Below are 9,612 nucleotides of genomic sequence, written 5' to 3' on the forward strand. Positions count from 1 at the left end.
TCCTAGAAGGGAAACTAGATCCTGGCAAGAAGTAAAATTTCCCCCAAACTAGAGGAAGATCTCCAATCTTTATGCCTAGGATCAGAGAAAGTAGAAGGATAAGCTTAAGGGAAAACATAATATGCTAGGGAGGGGTTGCAACTTGCATGTCATTGCAGAGACGACTGACTGTCGTTACCCACTCAAACAAATCCCTATTTCATTCCCCTATGGACTCCTTCCTCAAACCCCTTGCCAGCTAGTGGCAGAGTAGAAGCAGAGGATGTATCATGAGTGGATTTTTCTGATAAGAAATGGCTTTCATGCCCCCTTTGACAATAAGAAAACTCACATAAGAGAAAGAATGTCCATCCGGTATCAACAAGCACACATCAACTCCATGCACGATATTGCTCAAATGATACTACAAAACAAAGAAGATATTGAATAGGTTTTAAAGTCTAAACAAAATAATTATTATGCTAAATAGATAACATATTCTCCAACAACAAATAATGGTTCAAATGAAAAAATGATAAAAATAGAATAACACCGATATCTAGCCATGTTCCTTTCCTTTTGAGTTTCTTACATGACAAATAATTCATTTTGACTGTTATTCTCTATATAATTAACTAAGAATTCCACAAAGAAATATATTTCCCACATATGACTATCTACTTCCAACTTAGCCAAGTTGGTCCCCATGGTGGCTTATTGAAATGAGTATATGCATGTGAAATACTAATGTAGAATACATTATTGATTGCCAAGCACAAACTCCAATTAGGAGCAACAAATATTGTTAATATGAAAACTAATTAAGGCAATAAGCATTAAATATTTACAATGTTAAGAAAAAGAAAATTGTGTAGTTCTTAAATTACTTGTCCACTTGAACGTTTTGGAGGATTATAGTGGACATTGCAGCTTCATACTGTTTGTGATAAAAAAAGTTCCTGCATAGACATCAAAATATTCAGAATGGTGATAAACAATTCCTCCAAAGTTAATATGAAGGTAAGAATTTTGTATGGTAAGACTATGTGGAACATGATATAGTATCCTTCAATCCTTTACCAAGCAATTAAGAATAGTTGCTAATACCCAAAATATCAAACTAGTGAAAATCAAAGAACATACAATTCTTGAAAAAAGTAGGCATTTCTAAATATTTTCTCAACCTTTGGCTTGGCCAAATGTCATATCTCATTCTTTAAAATGGAGGATTAGTTGAAGACCTATAGCCTATGTCCATTTCCAATAGACTAAAAGATAAAATAATGGAAATTATTTCATAATAGCTTTATAGTTTTTGCAACAATCACCTTTCCAAAAAGCCAATTTAGATATTTTTTATGACTATCTAAATGAGTGTTACTAAAACAGATTTTGTCACTATTTTATATATAAGAATCAGCCAAGAATAGTAACAAAACTACTAACAGTTGAATAATTTGCGATCAAATAAACAACTTTTCTCTGCATTTGAAAGGGACAACTCCCTTTTTAGATAAAACTTGAAATATGACTATTAGGACCTTTGACAACATGCCCTCAAATCTATTTATAGCATTTGCAAAAAATCAACAAGATATGGTGAACCATCTATTACAACTTCTTGTCACATCTCTCCATGGAATCCTAAAATTTATTTCCTCTCACAATAACAATTGACTCTCTCCCAACTATCTCTCTCATTCAATGGAGTGTAGGTACCACCAAATAGGTATTTTTCAGATGTTTCTTCCTCGAGCAAGGGTAATTCAGGAAGAGAAGAGGAAAGCGAGACATGTAGTAGGTCTAAAAGAGGGAGATTAACTAGAGGTCAAAAGATTAGAAGAAAATTCCATAAACATGTGGAATTGTTCCTTGCTCAAGGGGGGTTATGTTCTTATGATGACAAGAGCACAAGTGACATCGAGGTTCCCTTGAGGTACAAACATCTACAGAAACAATGGGTACCCAAGGAACTTCCAACAATAAACACTTTTTTTGTGTTAACAGGAGGATATATCGCATAGCACCATCGTCATTACATGGTTTGGGCCTATTTTCCACTGAAGACATAAAGGTCTATTACAAAAAAGTTTTTGAATTGATGGAGTATGTCAGACCATATTACAATTACAAAAATTGGATGCAGCTGGTTAGATATACACAAAGTATGCATAGGTATGCACTGTCAGCAAATTATATACAACTAAAAGATAATGATCAAAGTAAATGAGTGGCTATGTAAATTGATGGAAGGCCAAAAGCAATAGGGAATATTGCAAGTTTTATAAATAGTACATGACCTGGGTCAAATTATAGGCAACCCAATCGCATATTCGAGGCGTACGAGTGAAATTGTGTATACATATGTGTGATAAAATTAATAAGTGTAGGGGAAGAGTTGCTAATCGATTACAATTTGAATCACAGAGATACAAACAAAGTTACTATCGTGGGGGTGGTGCGTACTTATATATACCACTTAAACCAACCTCCTATTAATGACTACAATATACTATTTTATTATTAAGTTTTTTTGGTAAGTCTATTGGTTTTATTTCGGTAATTATTTTTTATATTCAATTTTTGTCACAACACGACATTGAGCACAAATCAGGATGTAGCTCTGAGCATTTCTATTGAGTAGGTAAACCTCATTGTAATTGTACAAATTAGATACTGTCACAACCCTCCTTTATCACTTTTGATTTGATACAATTTATATTATATCTTTTGGTTGAGCTATTGAATATGGTTGAATAAATATTATAAAAGGATAGATAATGGACCCACATACACACTTGGAGAATATAATTTAAAAGGCATTATTTATTTTTATTTATTTATTTTTTATTTTTTTTCTCATTCCCAATTATGGCACATGTTGGAGGAGAAATTAAAATCTTCTAGAGGAATCTTCATTCTTTAATTCCCTTGCATGTAACTCCCCCACTAGGATATTAATCAATTTTGCATGGATCCAATATTGGAAAAGGGATCTCATTCTCAATTAATTTCTCTAGATAATGGAATTAAGGGGTTTTTCCTATATATTGTATGCAAGTTTTCAAAAGAGGGAGTTGGTTATTTCTTTGAAGTAAAGTTTTCTCAAGTAGTTTTTTTTAGTAGTCATATTTTTCATTTGGAGAATAGTTAAGTTTGTTTTAAAGAAATTTTTCCAAGCTTGCAAAGAAGGATCGAGGAAGGCTAGGCTTGAAGATTTGCAGAGGATTCAACATCAAAAGGCTTCTCCAGGTTCCCTCCCTTTTTGCATTTTTACTTATGTAATTTTTGATATTTTCAAAAGGAAATATCTCCTCTTAGATTCTTCTATTTGAATATAATTTTTTGAAGAAAATTATTTCTTAATTGTTAGATAGATTAATTAGAAAGGAAAAATCTGTTTTTCATTAAAGAAATGCATTGACAAAAGTTTTATTTAAAAAAAATGCAAAATGCAGACTTCTCTCTTATTTGTTAATCTATTTAAAAGAAAGAAATCAGATTCTACTTTTCAGTTTTTTTTTTAAATCTAGAGAAAATCTTGAATCTGGAAAAAAAATCATGCTTTTCAACATCTCTATTTTTTTTGAAAACCTCAAATTCTTTCATCTCTGTAAATAATTTCTTTCGCTATGCATATAATCATTTGTATTATGAAATCTCGCTATGTGATATAGTATTTCAAATATGAATTCTTCTCAAATTTGTTGTATAAAATCCCTATGGAAAATATTATCTTGTTATCTATTCTTTTCACAAATCTCCCTCTCTGTGAATATAAATTTCATGAGAATCTCATAAAAAAAAAATGTTTATCTCAACGTAAGGCAAAATTGTTGGATATGATCACTGTGAAATCAAAATTTAAACATTTACCTATCTCTGAGGTATCCTATGATTAAATTCTTATTCTTATTTTTATAATAACACACACACACACACACACACACACACAGATATATATATATATATATATATATATATATATATATATATATATATATATATACCCTCTTAAATTATTAAATAAACTGGAATAAAACCATATCTATACACACAGACACAAACGCAATATATATATATATATATATATATATATATATCCTCTTAAATTATTAAATAAACTGGAATAAAACCATATCTATACACACACACACAAACGCAATATATATATATATATATATATATATATATATATATATATATATATATATATATATATTGCATTATTAAATTTATACAAAAAAATGATAATAAATAAATAAAATAAAGTAATTTGTAAATTTTTTTTGCATGAAATAATTATCGGTCAACACATAGGGGGAAGGCAGAGTTAATGTAACCATCGAGGAGTGGTACCCTCCACTACCCCTACAGTCACTGTTACGGCAGTGGTCACAGGGGGAGTGGAGGGGCCCATGGTGTCCCCTCATCTCTGCGGGCCTGCACCTGTAGGTCCACAAGGGTAATGGGACCCGTGGCCCCCACTCCCCATTGACATTTAAAACTAAATTCCGTACCCTTTTTTTATTATTTAGATTTTTTTTTAATATTAATTTGCAAATTAGAAATTGTTAATATTTTCTTTAATTTAAATTTTAAGTTAGTAAAATTAAACTTAGAAAAAATTATAAATAATTGGGATCATTGTGTAGTAAATTTATAATTGTAAATTAAAGTATATCAAATTTTATAATTGGAATCTCTCAATCCATTTGAGATTTATTGGGTTACTTAGTTGGTAATTTGAGGTTCATTAAAAACAATTAATTCATATTATTATGATTTGATCCAAAATTGTCTAATGTCTAAACTAATTGCTATTTTTGAACTAGTGGCTCTATAATTAATTATTCTCGTGGTAGAAATAAAACATTGCTTAATCTTGCATGTAAACTACATTATTCTTGCATCATGTGAATCACTCATACATTATTTGCATTTATTGATGAGCGAGTTATATTTCCATCATCTTCATGCAAGTTACACATTTTAATTATCAATATGCGAGTTTTATAATTGTCATTATTGTGCAAGTTATATTTCAAGTTTGTAATATTAAATAGTTTAGTTGTAGAGGGATGGTATTTTTATCAAGTGGTACATGAATCCCATAGAAGTAGTTATTTCAATTAATTAAACTTTGCAATGTCTAATTATGCACATTCATTTCATAAATGTTTCAAGCATGATGCTAATTCAAAAGTTTTCATAGCTTCTTAGTTAGAAAACTAAACAAAGGAAGTCAGAAAACCAAAACCTACCAGCGTTCGGTATTTACAGTGCCTCTAGGTCATGCTTACAGGTAATGTCATCATGTTGAACTACTGCACTTAACACCTAATAAAATTGCATCAACGACGTCTGTGGCATCATCCCTATAAAGCGTCGGGGCGTAATAAGGGACACTTGGAAGTTAAAATCCAAGGGGCAGGTAATCCCCCTTGGATCGATAATCTATTAAGATAATCCTTAAATGATTTTACATCCACTGAGTTAAACCATAGTAAACCCCTTTAGGGTTGATTGAGTGAAACGCTTTTATAAATTTGACTTAATCTCGAAAGAGTTGTTGACGACTGACAATTGGGCCAAGGGTGACGCTTATGATAGGTATTAGGATCTAGTTGTTTTAGGCCACAAGCAATAGGCCATCTTGAGCCTTTTCTTAAGTGCTACCATCATGGGTAGCAACCGCAGAGAAACTGTCTGGGACATTGACCCTAGAAAAGGTTGCGTACCCACCAAATAGTTTACATTAAACCATAGATTAGAAAATAGAACTACATACTTTACACCTTGATCATGTGCCAAAATGGGTATGTAGGCAGTCTAGGGACGGAGTTGCCCCTAGTACTCAGGCACTCATGGATCGGGTCTAGGTTCTGGTAAGAAGAAGGATTCTGAAGAATCCTAATTTGAAATATAAGTGTAATAAGAGAAAAAAAAAATTAATTCAATGCATACTCGTTAGGAATCCCGTATGGATTTGCTTGACTTCTTGAGGCTTTAAGCCAAATTTTGAGGCGGAATTCAATCTTGTATTATGTTATTTTGATTTCTCCTAAGGACGATGATCTCAGTGCACTCCTATTAGAGGAGTATAGTACTTAGTGAGTAACTCAAGACCCGAATGGTCCTAATGAGTCTAAGTCTCTGGCCAGAGCACCTCCTATCCCAATTGGATAGATGCCTACCTCGTATGGGTAGATGCCTATCCCATATTGGATAGATAAAACCTTTTATTCCGTATGGACAAATGCCTAACCCGTACGGTTAGATTCTCATCTCGGATGGATGAATTCCTAATCCAAATGGATGGATGCCCAGAGTATGCAATTGAATCAAACATAAATGATTAAATTAAATATAAAAAAAAAGAGGTCAAAATTTTGTTGGGTTAAGTATAGTGGGTTATTACATGTGGTATCATAGCAAAGGTTCAAATATGGGCCTTGTGCTCACTTCAATTTACACAACTAAGGGAATGTCTTGCAATGGTAGAGATTAAATTATAAAATCCTAAATCAGGAACTAACTAAATAATTTAATTTTTAGGTAAAACCCTAGATGGCTAGAGGAAGAGGAAGAGGAAGGGGAAATGGAAGACATGCTACCACTAGGAGACAAAGAGATGCTAACCATGAGGAAAATCATGAACAAAACCATGAAGAAAACCATGAGGAAAACCATGAAGGAAATCAACATAACAAAGGGAATAATGAAGATGGGGTCGAGGCTATAATCAACCTGCTAATCGAACAAAGGGATAAGATCAACTTTTTGGAACAATCAATGCATGACCTTAGGGAAAGGAAGAATGACATTGAAAATTGAAGTGGAATTGAAAATGGGAACCCTGGTAGCAATCAAGGGAATGTGATGGACAATAGAAAAGAAAATAACATTTTGGAACTCTCCAAGGATTTGAAAAAAATCACCCCCCCTAAGTTCGATGGGAGGCAAATTGGTGAAGGAGATGAAAATTGGTTAAATGAAATGGAAAATTATTTTGAACTAAGAGATTTTAGCAAAACAACCAAGGGCTTATGGGGTTCCTATCAACTCACAGGGGAGGCAGCTAGGTGGTGGACCAACACCAAGGAGAAAAATGGGTATAGCAGGGATACGATCACATGGGATCAATTTGTTCACCACTTCCATAAAAGGTGGCTCCCTCAATTTTTCCTTGATGAGAAGGTGATAGAGTTCCATAATCTACGACAAGGGCCCCTATCAGTCCAACAATATTGGGATAAGTTCACCAAATTGCTTAAGTACATACCTATGTACCAGAAAGATGAAGAAGGTCAAGCGAGGAAGTTCATTTTGGGACTAGATACCAACATAGGGGTAGAGGTTGACATGCATGGACCCAAAAACATGAACCAAGTACTTGAAAAGTCCCTAAGGTAGGAGAGAAAGATTCAAGCCCTAATAGCAGCAAGGCAGAACTATAATGGGAACCACTCTTTTAAAAGGAAGTAGAAATTCAAGGGGAACACTAACTTCAACAAAAGTCAAAGGAATAATTCTTTTGAAAGAAGGCCACCCCCTAATCAATATCAGAAGAATGGAAATAATAATAATAACAGGGGCAATAATAATAAGGGAAACTATAATAGGAATGATCAGTAGAACAGCATAACTTATCCACCCAGGGCCAATGAAACAAGGAATGATCCCCCTAGGAATCAAGGCAGGAGGGGTCGTCCAGGTGGATGTTCTATGTGTGGGGGAAACCATTTTACCAGAGAATGTCCTAGGATGCAAGGTCGGATTAGGGCCAATAAACCACAACAAGGGCCCCAACAAAGGATTCATGCAGCATTTAGGAACCAAAGAGCAAGATTCCAGAATGTTCCCATGGAAACTACAGGTACACTATTTGAATAACCAATTTCAATTATAATTAACACTAGGTCATCTGAATGTTTCATCTCACCTGAATTAGTAAGCAAATATGCATTAAAAGTTAATCGAATGGATTCATCATGGACGGTTCAATATGGGGATAAGGAAACTAGAGAAGTAACTAAGTGTTTGCTGAGGGCAAGGGTACAATTTCCTGAGTTTGAAACAAGGGTAGATCTCTATGTGGCACCCCTAGGGTTATATGATGTAATTATTGGAATGAGTTGGTTAATAGATCATCAAGCTAATATAGATTGTTATAACAAAGTTGTTGAATGTTTGGATGATGGGTGGAAAAGGGCCAAAATCCAAGGAAATTTTAACCACTAATATAGAACCATATCAGCCATGCAATTAAAGAAGGAAAGAAGAAGATGAGGCCTAATCTATATGGTTGAAATTGATGAAGGAGAAGAGGAAAATACCCCAACCTTTGAAAATAGCCCTTTCTTGGGAGAATAAAAGGATGTATTTCTAGAAGAATTATGAGGCTTACTCCCTAAAAGGAATTTTGACTTTTCTATTGACTTACTACCGAGAGTTGAACCAGTATCAAGCGCACCTTACCGAATGAACACAACTGAATAACAAGAGCTCAAAATGCAATTAGAAGAACTCTTAGCTAAGGGATTAATAAGGCCAAGTGTATCACCATGGGGAGCACTAGTATTATTCATTAAGAAGAAGGATGGAACCTTAAGACTATGCATCAACTATAGGATGTTGAACAAGGTCACGATAAAGAATAGGTATCCCTTACCTCAAATAGAGGATGTTTTTGACCAAATGAAAGGAGCGAAAGTTTTCTCAAAGATAGACCTCTGATTAGGATATCACCAACTCAGAATTAAAGAGGAGGACATTCCGAAGATAACTTTCAGGACTAGATATGGGCATTATGAATTCACAGTAGTACCTTTTGGTGTAACCAATGCCCCAACTGCATTTATGAACCTAATGAATAGTGTACTCCATGACTACTTGGACAAATTTGTTTTGGTATTTCTGGATGACATCTTGATTTACTCTAGGAATGAGGAGGAACATTTAGTACACATACAAATGGTTTTGCAAAGGTTGAGGGAACATAAGTTATATGGGAAACTGTCAAAATGTGCCTTCTTCGAGGAAAAGATTCACTACCTTGGGCATATAATATCAAAGGAAGGAATAGTAGTTGATCCAGATAAGATAAAGGCAATAGTAGAATGGTCGATCCCTAAAAATGTTTCAGAGGTAAGAAGCTTTATGGGGCTAGTAGGGTACTAGAGGAGGTTTGTGGAAGGATTCTCTAAGATAGAAAACCCCATCACCTCATTGCAGAGGAAGGGTAAAAAGTTTGTGTGGATAGAGCAAAGTGATAAGGCATTTCAAATCTTGAAGGGAAAACTAATTTCAACACCCATTTTAAAGGTACCAGATCTGAATGGACACTTCAAAGTCATAACTGATGCTTCTATTGAAGGTTTAGGAGGAGTACTTATCCAAGATGAAGGGGTAGTAGCTTACGAATCTAGGAAGTTGAAGAATCATGAAGTTAATTATGCACCCCATGACTTAGAGTTAGCAACAATTGTGCATGCCCTACAGAAATGGAGACACTTCTTACTAGGGAAGCCCTTTGAGTTAAAGTCAGATAACCAAGGACTAAAGTACATCTTTACCCAACCCCACTTAAATGCTAGACAAAGAAGGTGGTTAGAGTTTCTAAGTGAATAT

The sequence above is a fragment of the Cryptomeria japonica genome, chromosome 8, assembly GCF_030272615.1.
Source record: "Cryptomeria japonica chromosome 8, Sugi_1.0, whole genome shotgun sequence".
Lineage (NCBI taxonomy): Eukaryota > Viridiplantae > Streptophyta > Pinopsida > Cupressales > Cupressaceae > Cryptomeria > Cryptomeria japonica.